This window comes from Bubalus bubalis, chromosome X (assembly GCF_019923935.1).
Source record: "Bubalus bubalis isolate 160015118507 breed Murrah chromosome X, NDDB_SH_1, whole genome shotgun sequence".
Classification (NCBI taxonomy): Eukaryota; Metazoa; Chordata; class Mammalia; order Artiodactyla; family Bovidae; genus Bubalus; species Bubalus bubalis.
The window spans coordinates 120,991,065-121,008,511 of record NC_059181.1 but is presented as its reverse complement, the minus strand read 5'-3'; the positions used below and the strand labels follow the sequence as shown (position 1 = coordinate 121,008,511).

At 39.4% G+C, this 17,447-nt stretch overlaps 1 long non-coding RNA gene across 2 annotated transcripts; it reads left to right on the top strand.

The window, feature by feature from the left end:
* Nucleotides 1-848: 848 nt before the first annotated feature.
* Nucleotides 849-12,609, top strand: LOC123331758. 2 transcript variants are annotated; one of them, XR_006548521.1, is made up of 3 exons: nucleotides 849-908; nucleotides 9,761-9,965; nucleotides 11,225-12,609. It is a non-coding gene; the product is annotated as an uncharacterized LOC123331758 (long non-coding RNA). The 2 variants fall into 2 exon arrangements; XR_006548520.1 differs by lacking the exon at nucleotides 849-908 and adding an exon at nucleotides 4,190-4,363.
* The last annotated feature ends 4,838 nt before the right edge of the window (nucleotides 12,610-17,447 follow it).

The following is a 17,447-nucleotide window of genomic DNA, read 5'->3' as shown; positions in this document are numbered from 1 at the left end:
AACTTTAACAAATATACCACTCTGGTGAGTATTATTGAAAGTGGGAGAGACTACTCATGTGTGAACTCAAGGGTTATACGGGAAGTGCTTTCCTCTAAATTTTACTACCCATGAACCAAATACTACTCTACAAAAATAAAGTCTTCTTAAAAATTTACTTAAGCTAAGGTTCCATGAGTCAACTTGAGGGACTCCCACAGTTAAATCTTCTCAAACAATGGAATTAAGTACTTTCTTGATACTTCTAATATTAGGGGATACTAGAAGTTTTTGCATTTACCAATAATCTTTAAATGATAAATTTTTAATGTCTTTATAACTAAGAACTGTCCTAGGTGCCTGTAATAACTGTACTCATTCAAGATAAGGCTTACTATAGATGATAACAATGTAAATCAGGAGGAGATATTTTTAGTTGAAATAAAATGTTTTGGTGCTTTGTAATGTAAGTTAGAACTAGGTTGAGTTCCCTAGCTTTGTTGACGCTTGAACTCAAATTGTTTGAGAGGCAAATGACTGTGGAGCAGTTATTACAGATGTAAATGGCCAATCTATGAGGAAGGGCACATTTCCTTCACCACCACACCTATCTGGCTGGCTGAAATTCAGCTCAGTTTATCCTCAGTGAAAGGAAGATTCTTTGAGCAATGGCTGCAGTATGCTCTGCTATTAGAGCTTTGAATGAGAAATCTGAAGAGGAAATTCTTGTTCTTTGTGTGCTGTTCCTTCATCCTGAGGCAAGAAGCAGAATCCTCAATTGCTTGCATTCTCAAATGTTTATAATTGATCATTGTTCCTTCCCCCTTTTCATACTGTTTCATTCTGTTCAACATTCAAGGCAAGAATACTGAAGTGGTCTGCCATTCCCTTCTCCAGTGGACCACGTTTTGTCAGAACTCTCCACTATGGTAAGTCTGTCTTGAGTGGCCCAGCACAGCATGCTTTATAGTTTCATTGAGTTACACAAGGCTGTGATCCATGTGATCATTTGGTTAGCCTTCTGGGATTGTGGTTTTCGTTCTGGAGGCTGTGGGATTATAGGTCTTGCTTCTTCTGTCTGCCTGCTGAATGATGACAATGAGAGGCTTATGGAACCTTCCTGATGGGAGGGACTGGCTGTGGGGAAAACTGGGTCTTACTCTGGTGGGCAGGGTCATGCTCAGTTCAGTTCAGTCGTTCAGTCATGTCTGACTCTTTGCGACCCCATGAATCGCAGCACGCCAGGCCTCCCTGTCCATCACCAACTCCCAGAGTTCACTCAGACTCATGTGCATCGAGTCAGTGATGCCATCCAGCCATCTCATCCTCTGTCGTCCTCTTCTCCTCCTGCCCCCAATCCCTCCCAGCATCAGAGTCTTTTCCAATGAGTCAACTCTTGGCATGAGGTGGCCGAAGTACTGGAGTTTCAGCTTCAGCATCAGTCCTTCCAAAGAAATCCCAGGGCTGATCTCCTTCAGAATGGACTGGTTGGATCTCCTTGCAGTCCAAGGGACTCTCAAGAGTCTTCTCCAACACCACAGTTCAAAAGCATCAATTCTTCGGCACTCAGCCTTCTTCACAGTCCAACTCTCACATCCATACATGACCAGTGGAAAAACCATAGCCTTGACTAGACAGACCTTTGTTGGCAAAGCAATGTCTCTGCTTTTCAATATGCTATCTAGGTTGGTCATAACTTTCCTTCCAAGGAGTAAGCGTCTTTTAATTTCATGGCTGCAGTCACCATCTGTAGTGATTTTGGAGCCCCCAAAAATAAAGTCTGACACTGTTTCCACTGTTTCCCCATCTATTTCCCGTGAAGTGATGGGACTGGATGCCATGATCTTCGTTTTCTGAATGTTGAGCTTTAAGCCAACTTTTTCACTCTCCTCTTTCACTTTCATCAAGAGGCTTTTGAGTTCCTCTTCACTTTCTGCCATAAGGGTGGTGTCATCTGCGTATCTGAGATTATTGATATTTCTCCCGGCAATCTTGATTCCAGCATGTGTTTCTTCCAGTCCAACGTTTCTCATGATGTACTCTGCATAGAAGTTAAATAAGCAGGGTGACAATATACAGCCTTGACGTACTCCTTTTCCTATTTGGAACCAGTCTGTTGTTCCATGTCCAGTTCTAACTGTTGCTTCCTGACCTGCATACGGGTTTCTCAAGAGGCAGGTCAGGTGGTCTGCTATTCCCATCTCTTTCAGAATTTTCCACAGTTTATTGTGATCCACACAGTCAAAGGCTTTGGCATAGTCAATAAAGCAGAAGTAGATGTTTTTCTGGAACTGTCTTGCTTTTTTGATGACCCATCGGATGTTGGCAATTTGATCTCTGGTTCCTTTGCCTTTTCTAAAACCAGCTTGAACATCTGGAAGTTCACGGTTCATGTATTGCTGAAGCCTGGCTTGGAGAATTTTGAACATTACTTTACTAGCATGTGAGATGAGTGCAATTGTGCTGTAGTTTGAGGGTCATGTTCAGTAAATCTTTAATCCAGTTTTCTGCTGATGGGTGGGACTGTGTTCCCTCCCTATTAGTTGTTTGGCCTGAGGTGGCCCATTTCTAGAGTCTGCAGTCTCTATGGTAGGGCTACAGATCTATGGTAGACCTCCAAAAGGACTTATGCCAACACCCCGTGTCTCTCAGGACTGCTGCTGCCAGTGCCCCTGTCCCCTTTCTGCTTGATTTGTTCAGTCCCAGATTAAAAAAAAATTGTTATTGGAGTATAAATGCTTTACAATGTGATGTTACTTTCTGCTGTACAATGAAGTGAATCAGCAAAAACAAAATACTCATGGAGATTTTGCTATACATGATTGCCAGATTATTTACAGAAAGCGTAAATAAAGTTCTAGTGTTAATCCTGGATTTCTACCATTTACTCTTTTCCACATTTTTTCTGATTCTTTGGTCTTTAAAAAATTACTTCTCATTATTGCTAATTTGCATTTACTCTACAGATATCCTTTCTTCTAATAATTTAAAGATTATTAAAAATAGTCTATTTCAGGGACTTTTTGAAATATATTTATTGTTGTATTTGTTCCAATTATGACATACACAAAAAAATAACTTTGGGCTTGTAGGGGAAAAACAATGGAAGAGCCCCACTTTTAGATGACCTGTCTTATGTTGGTTTGTACAACAGTTTAGATTTGATTTGGTGTCAGCAGACATCAAATAAAGTATACAGAGATGGAATCTCAGAAAGATTATGTTAACAGCAATTTCCAACTCTATGAGAAAGTGCATAAATTCATGGGCTGGCAAGGAAAATTGTCTCCCTTGACTCTTTTGTGGTATAATGAGGACCTTCTACATATTTTAAAAATGAAGCCATTAGAAGCTAGCAACAAAAAGGGATCATTTATATTTTTATGAATGGATATTTTAAATTATTTTCCAAGTTATATAGGATTTTAATATTTCTTTACCTGCATTTTTCAGCCTTCTCTGGAGGAGATGTACAGTTCTTTGTGAATTAAAGGGATGTATAGAAATGCAAATATTGCAGATTGTAAAATGGTACAAAAAGACTGTCTGCTAAATTGAGTTCAAGGTATAGGGTACATTGTCTGTATGCTTAGACAATAGAGAACTGGAAGCTAACAAAAAAAGAATAGAGATTTAGGTAAAGAAGTTAATACAGAGAGGCAGGAATGGATACATAGCTTAATAAAAATGAATTTGTACAGAAGTCAGACATCAGATTGTTCAATCTAGTTATCCACCAACAATATATACTTTTTTTACTTTCAAACTGTACCAGCTGTACAAAACAGCATTCTTTATTTCAAATGTGGGACACTGTGAGAGATCTGAATATAGGCTATAGTACAGGAAGGAATTCATGGCATACATAATATATTAAGAAAAAATTTAGTGTCACTCAGGGTATATATACTGATTTAGGAGTTCTACATATGTAAATCAGACCTATGTTATTAGAATTATTAAGATTATGCTAACAGAGGAGGATCATTTAAAAGCTTGTCAGAGGTCTCATTTGAAGGGAGAAGGTGACAACATGGATTAGAAGGAAGAGTGATTAGATCTAGGGAGTGCTGATAAGGTTTGGAAAGAGAGTGAATACTAGTTTATCTAGAATAAGTTGGAGAGGGAGCTAGAATAGCAGTGCCTCTATTTCTATTGTCTCAAGTAGTTTGATGGCTTTTGTTGGTTTTCCTAGACAATCGCTGGAGGCAGTTTAAAACTGTGCCTAAACACAGTACATATCACCTGGGGATAATTTGTTGTAGAAAATGAAGGCAGTATGAAATGTACAGTAAGACAAATGGTCCATGGACTTATTATCTGAAGGGAAGAAAATAAATGGGAAGTCCATCCAGGAATCTCATTCTGCATTAATGTTTTTAAGGTATGTGATCCTTCTCATCACAAGGAAAAATTTTTTTCTTTTCTTTTATTATGTCTATCTGAGATGATGGATGTGTTTGGGGTCATCATTTCATAATATATGTAAATTAAACCACCATGCTGGATGCCTTAAACTTATACAGTGATGTATGTCAATTATTTCTCAATAAAATTAGGGGAAAAGATATTATGCAAACAGTGCTACTCACTTAACAAAACTCTATTCTAGGAATCATACTACTCTAGGATTGATACAGTGATAGCTTGTTAGAGTGAATGAAACTACACATCCAAATGATACAGTCTCTCAGCTTATGTGGGGCAATTTATCTATTTTATTAAAATGGTAATCAACAGAACCTTTGGAACAGCTCATCTTGGGGTCATTTGGATTTGAACTAGTTGATCCATCTAAGAAGTAACATATAGTCTTAGTTTCTAATCATACACTTTCTGTGATATATTTAGAGAGATATAGTCGAGATTCAAACCACTGATCCCAATATTAAACATACACTGGACTTCTGAACTGCATGAATTATTGTGCTAAGAACAGTGGGATAATTTCTTTTTTGTGTTAATATTTTTTATTCCTGATTTTAATACTATAGTAATAATGAATCATTTGTTTGAAACTATTTTCTGTGGGGCAGAAGGAAGCAAAAAAGGGAACAAATGATATGGTGAATTCCAGTCAACCAGCAGTAGAATAATGACAGTGGGGTACTCTCTTAAGGGCAAGAAACTTGCCTATTTTTTCTGATATTGTATCTCCAGCATCTGGCATAATGCATACAATATATACAAAGCACAAAGTGAAGTCACTCAGTCATGTCCGACTCTTTGCTACCCCATGGACGGTAGCCTACCAGGCTCTGGGTCCATGGGATTTTCCAGGCAAGAATACTGGAGTGGGCTGCCATTTCCTTCTCCAGGGGATCTTCCCAACCCAGGGATTGAACCTGGGTCTCCTGCATTGCAGACAGATGCTTTACTGTCTGAGCCACTAGGGAGGACATACAATATATAACATATACTTAATATATGCTTGTTGCCCCATCAATGAATGAATGAATGAATAAAGAGGGGGGTGACAGACAAAGAGAAGTCATTATAATGCTCAGTCGTGTCGACTCTTTGCAACCCCATGGACTGTGGCTACCAGGCTCCTCCATCCATGGGATTCTCCAGGCAAGAGTACCAGAGGGGGTTGCCATTTCCTTCTCCAGAGGATCTTCCCAACCCAGGAATCGAACACAGGTCTCCTGCATTGCAGGCAGATGCATTACCCTCTGAGCCACCAGGGAAGCCTTAATTAAAATGCCAGACAAAGTGAAATAATTGGTGTAAGCTTAGTATTGTGGATACCAAGAGAAAGGTACAGTTAGTCCCAGCTTGGGTGACGTTGATCAAGAAAGGCTTCAGGTATAACATAACATTTGAATTAATTCTTTTGGAATGAATTCATTTGGAATGAATAAGACAGGAAACACACACACAGAACAGGAGGTGCACTCGAAGCTATACTAACATCACAAAAATTGTAGCAGTGTAAAAGTGTATGCCATTTTTAGGAATGCTGAGAATGCAGGGTGGTTGGAAGGGTGTGGTGATGGATGGGACTGGAAAAGAAGGGCAATGCCAAGTCACATAAAGCTCTAAATGTCCTACTAAAAAGTTGCACTCCATTTAAGATTTTAGAAGAGAGCAAGGGTTTATTAAACACTCAGTAAGTGCCTATGTTTTATACTGTAGGAATTATTTGCCTTTAAAGAACATACAGAATTTGCAGGTAACTGTCATTTCCTTTAAGAATTATTTCTTAACCCAAGCCCATCAGTTAGTCAGTTCAGCCGTTCAGTCATGTCCGACTCTTTGCGAGCCCATAGACTGCAGCACACCAGGCTTCCCTGTCCATCACCAACTCCTGGAGCCTACACAAGGAGCCTACTCAAATTCATGTCCTTCACATCAGTGATGCCATCCAATCATCTCATCCTCTGTCAGCCCCTTCTCCTCCCACCTTCAATCTTTCCCAGCATCAGGGTCTTTTCCAATGAGTCAGTTCTTTGCATCATGTGGCCAAAGTATTGGAGTTTCAGCTTCAGCATGAGTCCTTCCAATGAATATTCAGGACTGATTTCCTTTAGGATGGACTGGTTGGATCGCCTTGCAGTCCAAGGGACTCTCAAGAGTATTATCCAATACCACAGTTTGAAAGCATCAATTCTTTGGCGCTCAACTTTCTTTATTAGTCCAGCTCTCATCCCTACTTGATTTCTGGAAAAAACATAACTGACTAGACGGACCTTTGTTGGTGAAATAATGACTCTGCTTTTTAATATGCTGTCTAGGTTGGTCATAGCTTTCCTTCAACCCAAGCCCATGGCACTCTGTATTTTCTTCTTCATAGCATTTATCACAGTGTGTTACAATTTCTTGCTTAGTTTTTAGTTTCCTGCACTGGACTGGGAGCTCACTAAGTGCAGGAACAATGTCTACTTTGTTCATCCTTGTAATTCAGTGCTTGTTCACCAGTGCTTAGAACAGTGTCTGGCATATAGTAGATATTCAATAAATATGTATTGAATAAATGAAAAAGAAATAAATGAGTACTGAATCATGTGATTGTTAATTTGCTGTATCTGCAAAATGCAGGGGAACCATTTTTAGAGCATTTCTATGGTAAGATGAAGGGAATTCATTTGTGAGACTGGAGAGTCTGTGTCTATTAAAGGTGAAAGACCCTTATAAAGAGCAGGTCTCTGTAAGATAACAGAGACTCAGTTACAAACTCTTGAGTTTCTGTTCAGTGTTGGGACTTCTCTGGGATGCTTTAAGTCTCAGAGTTACAGCTCGATAAATGTTGGTAAATGGACTAGATCAGTTACCTACACAAACTGGAGGATTCTAGTAAATATTTGTTGAAGGCCTACATTTATTGTGGCAGATTATATTTTCCAGAATGACCCAGCCCACATATTTATTCCATCTCCTTTGCCAGTGAGAGGTGGAGTCTGTTTTTTCTTTATCCTGAGATTGAGTGAATCTTTATAACTGCTTTCATGAATAGAATAATACATTAGAAGTAAAGCTATGGGAATTCTGGCTAGGTCACAAAAATTGATATGGCTTCTGCTGGCATGCACTCTCTGTCTCTCTGGGCTCTTTCTTGGAATGATCACCTGTGGAGGCCAGCTACCATTGTGTAAGGAAGCCCAAACCTGCCCCTAAAGAGGCCACACAAAAAACGCATGTGGAGAGGAACCAAGGGCCCTAACCAATAGTAAGAATGAACCACTGGACGTATGACTGAATGAACTTTCAGGTGACTCCCAGTTTTAGAATCTTCCAGCTGAGACCTCAGATGCTGGAGCAACTACAAGCCCTCCACACTGTACCTTGTCTGAATTCCTGACCCACAGAAACCATGAGGGATAAGTTATTATCATTGTTATAAGAAACTAAGTTTTGTGCTAATCTGTAACTCAGCAATAGATAATGAATAATATATATGTACTCTGTAGACCAAACTTGGAAGGGCAAGTTTGGGCTTCCTTATGGAATGGTGGCCTGCCTCCACAGGTGAGCATTCCAAGGAAGAGCCCAGAGAAACATAGAGACAGAAAGTACACGCAGCAGAAGCCACATCATTTTTTCTGACCTAGCTAGAATTCCCATGTGGCTTCCCTGGTGTTTCAGGCGGTAAAGAATCTGCCTGCAATGCAGGAGACCTGGGTTTGATCCCTGGTTTGGGAAGATCCCCTGGAGAAGGGAAAGGCTACTCACTCCAGTATTCTGGCCTGGAGAATTCTATGTCCATGGGGTCACAAAGAGTCAGTCACATGACTGAGTGACTTCCACTCACTCTGTAGACCAGATCAGTGGTTTATAACTTTTTAAAAAATCTTATATCCATCTGAAGATCTGAAAAGCTAAGGTGGCCTCCAGTTCCCCTGCCTCCTGGTATTTGCCGCCTTGTATATTCCCTTCCTTCTGGATGTGTGTAGTATATGCAGCTTTTGTATAACCAATAGAATATGGCAAAGTTGATGTGCTATCACTCTATGTTTTATTATAGTTTATTTTATTATAAGACTCCTTCTTGTTGTCAGACTGACTCTAGGGTTTTTCTCTCCTTGTTGCTTTTGATGAAGCAAGCTGCCACAAGTCCTACAACCAGAAGGAAGTGAATTCTGCCAATAACCAAAGTAAACTAGGAAGGAGACCCTTCTCCAGTCAAATCTGGAGATGACAATGAAATGTTGCCTGACACTTTGGTGGCAACTTCTCAGAGGATCCTGATAAGGCATGCATACACTTGACCAACAGATACAGTAAGATAAATGTGTGTGCTGTTTTATTCCATTGAATTTCTGATAATTTGTTATATGGCATACAAAATGATTACCTCTCTGAGAAAAATGTACAGAGACTCATAGTCACATAGAATTCTTATGCAACATTTTAAGTTGATTATGGACCCCTGATTCCCATGAATGGATCCGAGGTTAAGAACCACTATTCTAGATTGTTTGCCCTATAGTCATAGGCAGAAGTGTGCAAAGCTTAGAAGATTTTGTTTGTAATGTTTTATATTAAGCATTTTAATTACTTGACTAGTAGTTCTCTACCTTATACTTGAGCATTATCTACTTCAGGATTGAATTTTCTCTACTACTGCATCTTTGGAGGTGGATCATTTGTACAGTTTGATATTATTGTTCCACTCAGAAGGAATCCACCCCCCAGTCACTCTCTCCACTGTTTATCCCTCACTTTCTAGAGGCAAAACCAAGAGAAGATCAGCAGATTTCATTAAGCAGTAAACAGGGATGGCAGATAGAGTTAGGCTAATGAGCTAATCATTGAGTAAAGGCTAATGAACACAATTCAGTAAATGGTTTACATTTTCCTATATTTCATTGGGAAGTAAAATGTAAGATACAACAAAGTTAATTCTTTTGATCATAATTAAAATGCAATACAAACAAAAAATCTCTCTTTAACCTCACAGTTTAAGCAAGTGTTTTCTTTACCATCTTTCTTCATTAATAATTGCTATGCTCTAATAAAATTAGAGGATGTAGAAAATAATACTTATTATGAATTCTCTACCATTGGCATGCAAGCATCCTCATTAAAGCCAGTGATCTATGTTTTGTTGTTTCGAAAAATGTCTTTAATTCTTGCCTTTTTTCCGGACTATCCATTTCTTTCGTGAAGAAGCACAATCAAGCTCTGACAGTGTCAACTCCCATCTTTGATGGTACTGAAAGGAGGGGTCAATTTTTCTAAGGGACAAATGGAATTGTAGGGGGAGCCCCAAAGCATTGAGAAGCACAGGACTCGTGTCAACTGCTTTCTGTTTTCTCTTCCCCTTCAATTATACTGTTAGGGGTTAATCCAGGGAGAGCAGCAAATAAGTGTCTACAAGGCTCTCTGGAACCAGCTTCTGTACTCGGAACATCCGGCTCATGGAGATGTCCCATCTGCAGCACACATGGGAAAGGCAGAGGGCATCTGGGCCAAGTGTGGATGGCATGGAAGGGTCTACTCGCTTGCTTACTTGGTAAAATGATGGAGACGCAAGTCACATGTAGGTATGCCAAGTGACTTAATCTTTGTCTACTTCCCCAATCACAAACAATTTGGCTTTGCCTATTAATTTTTGTAGGTACCATTAAAAGGAATACCATAGCTAATGTTATATCAGACCCAATTACGCTAGTGAACTGCTTCTATTTTTTTTCTTTCATGCTGTGGCATTTCCTTTCCCCTGAAAACACTCTTTCACTCAGTCTAGCAATTAACTGCTTGAACAGTATAATAAGGAAGCAATTAAGAGGTGACAGAGAAAAATTAACACTCCATTTCACATTAAAGGCTAAGTGAGTATCCTTGCCATTGTGAGTTAAATGTGTCTTTGAAAACCTGTAGTTTGGATGTATTTTCCTTTTGAATAAGGAACCCAGCTCCATGTTTTTTGTCTAGCATCCCAATCTGAAAATGGATGATAACTAATTGGGTGCTGTCTGCTTAAACAGGCTATATTAATTGCAGTTTGTTCTCCTGTAAGTGTCAAGGAAAACAAAATCTTTGTAATGTGTAGGCATAATGTACGGCTGCCTTCATTTGAATATGCAGGCCATGTCCTAGCGCAAATAAAGCAAACTCCTGGATGCAATGTTGCCATGGCAGGCAGTATTTGCATAATAAATAACAGCTATCATGAGACTTTCTTTATGAAGTTCTCTGTTGTGTTGTCAGCTGTAAGAGCCTCCACTAAAGCAGCCAATATTGAGGAAGTAGAGTGTGTTTTGCTTGCAAATGCAACATCCAAACTGGAGTCACTGTCAAGAATCCATTATTTCAGTGTTGCTGGCTAAATGGGATGAATTGTGTGAAGTACATACAAGGGATACATGGTGAACTGTATCAGCATACATCCACAAGATGACAAGAATATGATTTAACTCCCAGACAGTTGGTTGGATTAACTCAGGAACATATTAGCTTGGTTTTCTGTGTCAAGGTCTTTCAGCACGATTGTGGTATCCACCATCCTAACAGAGGATGCTCTGTTATCACTTAAGTCTGGGTCAAACAAGTGAGAAAATCTCTCTTGCTTCTGGTGATAGTGATTGAAAAGGGATTTAAAGGGGAGTGGGGTTCTCGCTAGCTTTATCCTGTGAGATCTTATTCTTATGCTATATTAAGGCTGCTAGAAGTTCCTTGATACTTATTTATAGGCTTTTTTTTGGGCACTATATTAATTTACTTTACGTTGCACAGGAGACTGGGAAATAAGTAGTTATTTTTCCATGGATTTTATATCTTCCTTCCTTTTCTCTACTTTCAGAAACTTTTCTTCACTGCATATTTCCTGAGACTCAGAAGGATGGAAGGTTCATTGCGTATGTGTGTGTGTTCCCCAACCATTAACTGAAGTTCATGAAATGTGATTAATAAGAGCCTTCCCCTACGTTGACTTACAGTTCTGCCAATCTTTTTGGCCCAGATGAGACGCTATATTTTTGTTCCCAAGAAAAGAAATCATGGCCACCATCATCATCACCTTGGCTGCTACTTACTGTGCGCTTACGGCACTGGACACTGTTAGGTGATACTGTGTGCCTCATCTCGTGGGATCCTTACCATTCATATAGTCCTCATTTTAGGCTTGAGAAAACTGAAGCTCTGAGTCTGGAGTCAGGATTTGAATTTTGTGCTATTAAGCTCCTGCTCTTTTTACCACTTAATGCCCCAAGGGCAGAATTTTTTTAAGTGAACATTAATGAGACCTTCCTTAAACAATGTCTATTTTAATGACTGCAAACAGCACTGTATTTTTTCTAAGGCCAATGAAAATAGCAATATTCATGACGCTAGGAAAGAAAGGTGCAACAAATCTGGAGCTGATTCTCACCTCTTTATAGCCTGATTTATAAGGGCAAAGAAGTTAGAAGTCTGCTCTAGATGGAGGCCTATTAGGTTGTCTTTATTTCCAAAAAAGAAAAAGAGAAAAAAACTGACAGCAAAACCTCAACAACTCATTTTCAACTTTTAAGAGCTCAGAAAGGTAGTCTAAGCTATTAAAGACTATTTATTGTCTTCTTTTTTTTTTTTTTTAACATTTCATCATCCTAAATTTTTCTTGAGCATGTAAGAACTTGCTGTTCAGGTGTCTTTATAGAGCAATTTTCTATAGCCAAGTTACACATCTTAAAATAATGACTTATAATGGAAATTGGGCATGAGGTGGCTGCAGCATTAGCTAAATAGCACCATTAGAATATGCTGTATTACAAAAAAATAAACACTTGGGTACTTCAGCTTTTAAATAAAATCCCTAAAAGCAAGGCATCTGTGGCAAATGCAGTAATAATATTTAACAATTGTGGAGAGAGTGGTGAAAATGGCAAAAAGTGACCAACCATTGGAGAACCTGGAAATGTTGTATAGTTAAGATCTGTCCTGAACCTCCCAAAAGGATTTAGGTATAAAGACTCTCTTGCAACCTAGTTTTCTTTTTCTTCTTTGTGCTGCTATAATGTCTGATGTCTGTAGGTTGGGAAGCAAGGTTTTTTCTTCTTTCAATATTTCTTTTAAATGAACACGTTCTTTAAGTTATAGCATTGCCTATCCAATGAGGTCATTCTTGGATTATTGAAATTTCTTTCCTCTGCACATTGATGGAGTTATATTACCAAAGATTCTGACTTTCTACTCTTGAAAATAAATCTTTGCAAAAATAAAATCACTGTTCCTTTTTATTCTTCTGATAACATGCCAGTCCTTTGATGTGAAGCAGTGACAAATTCATGTTTCATTATTAGGAAGTAGCTAAAATCTTTTACCACTAGTGGGCTGGGCAGCATTTTCCCCAGTGTGGGCCCACCCACAATCAATTTCAATGAATGCTTTGAAATTTAACTGTAACAGTACTCATATTTAGCAGTGTTGCTAGCCAGTCAGGAACTTGCACAAATAAGCCCTTGATCTGAATGAGTGGAGGTAGAAAGGATGGAAAATGGAGAACATCTATGTATGCTCTTATCAAGTGACCCCACTTATGTCTGAAACCTCAAGTACCATATGCTTGTAGTGGTGTGTTTGTGGAGGGTGGAGTATTTAAAAATATGTACCTAATAGTCTTTCAATTTTTTAAAAAATTTTTTTAATTTAAACTTATTTATTTTAATTAGAGGCTAATTACTTTACAATATTGTATTGGTTTTGCCATACATCAACATGAATCCACCACGGGTGTACATGTGTTCCCAATCCTGAACCCCCCTCCCACCTCCCTCCCTATACCATCCCTCTTAAGAGAGAGAAAGATCAGAATTCTGTGAAAAGGTCACGGTTGTGGACTGAACATTTGCCCCCCCAAAGTTCATGTGTTGAAATCCTAATGCCCAATGTGACATATTAGGATGGAGGGCCTTTGGGAGGTAATTAGGTCATGAGGATAGAGTCCTCATGAGTGGTATTAGTGCCCTTATAGAAGAGACCCCAGAGACTCATCATTTCTGTTCCACCATATAAAGACACAGAGAGAAGACATTCATTATCGAATGAGGGAGTAGGCTCTCACCAGAACCCAACCAAGCTGGCACCCTGATATTGGACTTCCAGCCTGCAGAACTGTGAGAAATATATTTCTTTTTGTTATAAGCCATCCATTCTATCAGGTATGCGTTAACAACAGCCCAAGCAGACTGAGAGTCACCCCCATGAATGCCAAATGGCAGGAGCTTATGGGACCTAACTCTTTTGTACATTTAATGCCTTCTAAAGAGGAGAGACTACTTTCTGATACTTGTTCTCCATTTGTCTGCAGTCTATGGCCCTTGGCAATGCAGGGAGCCCCCAAGTCTGTTACTGCTTCTCACATTCTCTGCCCGGCTCTGGAGACAGCAGACACTCAAAGCTCACCATATCCATCACAAGAGGTTCTCTAAAAAATTCTCTCCACCAGTACCCCCAACTTACCCGAATTTGTCAAGGAAGTTGTTACCAGGACATTTTCTGTTAGACTTGTCCATTGCCACCATCTAAGACATTAAAGGTGAGGTCCCAAACATTGGCAGGTTAAAGATCCCCTTTTAAAAATGTCAGGTAACTCCGCATGATTTTATGATTGACAAAGTACAAAACACCTAAGTGAAACTATGACTCATGAGTGTACAGCTGATCCTTGAACGACACAAGTTTGAACTGCACAGGTCCATTTACACACTGATTTTTTTTTCAGTAGGAAATACTACACTACTACACGACCTGCAGTTGGTTGCCTTAGGAGATGCAGAACTGCATTATATGTAGAATTTTGACTGTGTGGAGGGTTGGCACCTCTAACCCCTGTTTGTTCATGGTGAAACTGTTTTTATCTAAAGATGGAGTTTTGTTTTATTAATCACAAAGTGGCATGCAGTTCTCTGGAAAAAAAAAAGTTGTAGGAAATGGTATATATGTGAGGAGCATTACATATGCTGTCCACATATAGTGCATGATGAGGTTTTCTTCCAAGATCCCTGGTCCTCAGGTTGGAAATCTTGAGATTAAAGGAGTTTTCCTCTTTAGCCAAAAAACCATGAGACTCTACTGCTTTTCTCTTTTCCTAAATGCCACTTCCCTAGTCATTCAGTACTCTCCTGCCCCTCCAGCCACTTACAGAACAAATTGTATTTAAGTGCAGGATGACCATTCTGAACCTCAAATATGATCTGAAAGTGAAAGTCACTCAGTGGTGTCTGACTCTGTGACCCCATGGACTATACAGTTCATGGAATTCTCTAGGCCAGAATACTGGAGTGGGTAGCCTTTTCCTTCTCCAGGGGATCTTCCCAACCCAGGAATTGAACCCAGGTCTCCCTCATTGCAGGTGGATTCTTTACCAGCTGAGCCACTAGGGAAGCCCAAATATGATATAGATGGATATATGTGTAACTCACCACTCTGTGATATCAGTCCAGTTTGCTCTGGCTGGATAAAAAAAAAAACCTAGCTTTCCAGCTCGTGTTTTCCTCAGCTACTAGTAGAGAGAAAAAGCCAGGTCCTTTCTAGTGACGTTTCTCCACAGTCATCTACTTGTCCTACTTCCTTCCCCCATCACACTCATCCATGCTAGTCACTTTCTCTCCTAAATCCCACATTCTTTGGCATGTGCTCAGCCTAGGATAGGTTCCTTTACCTTTTTTCTCTTGACGTTCTAAGGTGAATTTAATTCTTTCAGACACTCCTTCCTAATCAAATACCTTTAAAAATGCATCTCATTGTACTTGCAACATCTCTGCCACCAGATCCGCTCAGTCCCCGTGGGATGAGTGTGTGAGGGCAGTAGGGTCGAGGAAGAAGTGTTCATGCTTCTACCCCAGAGCCGTCTTTAGGACCCTCAGATCTCCTCTTCCCCTTTGTTCTCTTTCCTGCCAGTCAAATTCTGTCTCATTAAGATGAATATTTTCAAGTACCCACATTTACATAGAACATCCATAAGACAACTTTTGTCTACTGCAAAAAAAAAAAAAAAAAGGAGGGTGATTACATTTCACATATAATTGAAAATGCGGTTGTTCATCACACACATGAAAACCTCAATCAATTATTTGTAATTTGTCTTTGGTCCTCACATCAGTGCCTCGTTGAAGCCTTTCATTGAATGTGAATGTTACTTACCTTGTGAAAGAACTTTCTGGTGATATATTAGTATTCATTATGTAATTATTGGGAGGCGTATAAGATATTTAGCTCTCTAATTCTGCTGCTGTCAGTAAAGCCTCATGGGGAGCTAAAGCAGAATTTAAAATGCGAGTTATAGAGACTTCAGATAGAAATCCAAAATGCCACTGGGAAAAACCTGAGTCAGCTGGTCTTTATGCTGTAATAGAGTCTTACATTGTATTATTACAAGTTTAAGAAGATCTTAGTATTTTAGAGCTGGGTGACACTTTGAGATCACCTAGTCCAGCACTCTAATTTGGCAAGTGGAGAAACCATATTACCTAAGGTGCTTTCCTAGTGAGAGAAAGGAAAGTAACTCAGGTCATATGGTCAGTGGCAAGATTCCCAGACACGCAAAGACAGGAACCAAGGTACTCAACATGGCTAAAAATTAGCACTAGAGATGTGGTTAAATGACACAATTTCAACATCCTTATTGCCCCCAACAAAGTAAAAACCACAGGAGAAAAGTAAGAATAGTAGGTTTGTTACTTAGAGCCAGTAGTAATCACTTCTGTACAAAAGCATTCCATTAGATTTGTGACCCCCGGATCTAATCCGGGAACACAGCATGCATCAGTTCACACTGTGTCATGTGACATAAAGCTACTTAATATAAACTGCCTTAGAGTGACATGTCTACTGCACTGCATTGCCATAGAAAGAAATTACACTTTCATTCACAAGTGGATAATTATCTTTGCCAGTTGATACTGTTTTGCTATTTGCAGGTAAGAAATGAAAAGAGGTATGTTCTTTGAGAGTGTATCCTTAAAATAGATACCAGGATAAGGAATTTGTGGGCTATCTATTTGATAGGGTCAAGGGAGTGCAGGCAACAGGAGTGAAAGAAAATACTACATTTAACAAAAGAGGTATGTTTGCCTTGAGAAGCCATTTGATTGGAAAGCAAAGTATAATATAAAAACTTCCATGGGAAGCAACCTTAAAGTAGAACAGTGATTACAAGCTAAGAGGAGCTAGCTGAAAGTAAAAGACAAATATCTAACCCTTCCTTATAAAGATATCTACAAGGAAGTTACTTGGATGTAGAAAGATAAATGGTTTGACAGAAAAAAGCATTATATCCATAATATTAGTAGCACACACTTGCTTATTTTTTGAGCCTCACTCTAAGCAGTTTTTGGGTTTTAAGTCTTTTGTTCATCACAACTACCCTATAAGGCAGTTACTATGATAGTCATTTTACATTTGGGTTTGGAAACTGAAGCCTGAGAGGTGAAGTATGTGAGTTTTCTAGGGCTGCTATAACAAAGGATCACAAACTGGGTGGCTTAACCGAAAGAAACTGATTGCCTTACAGTCTGGAAGTCTGAGGTCAAAGTGTTGGCACAGCTGGTTCTTTCTTAGGGCTGTGAGGGAAGAATCTGTCCCAGGCCTGTCTCCTTAGCTTATAGGTAGCTGGTTTTTCATGCATCTCTTCGTATCATTTTCTGTCTGTGTATGATCTTCAAGAAAATTAGAGATACAAGGGGAACACTTCATGCAAAGATGGGCACAATAATGGACAGAAACAGTATGGACCTAACAGAAGCAGAAGATATTAAGAAGAGGTGGCAAGAATACACAGAACAACTATAATAAAAAGATCTTAATGACCCAGATAACCATGATGGTGTGATCACTCACCTAGAGCCAGACATCCTGGAGTCTTAAGAGGGACTTAGGAAGCATCCTAACGAACAAAGCTAGTGGAGGTGATGGAATTCCTATTTCAAATCCTAAAAGATGATGCTGATCAAGTGCACTCAATATGCTGGCAAATTTGGAAAACTGAGCAGTGGCCACAGGACTGGTGAAGGTCAGTTTTCATTCCAATCCCAAAGAAAGGCAATGCC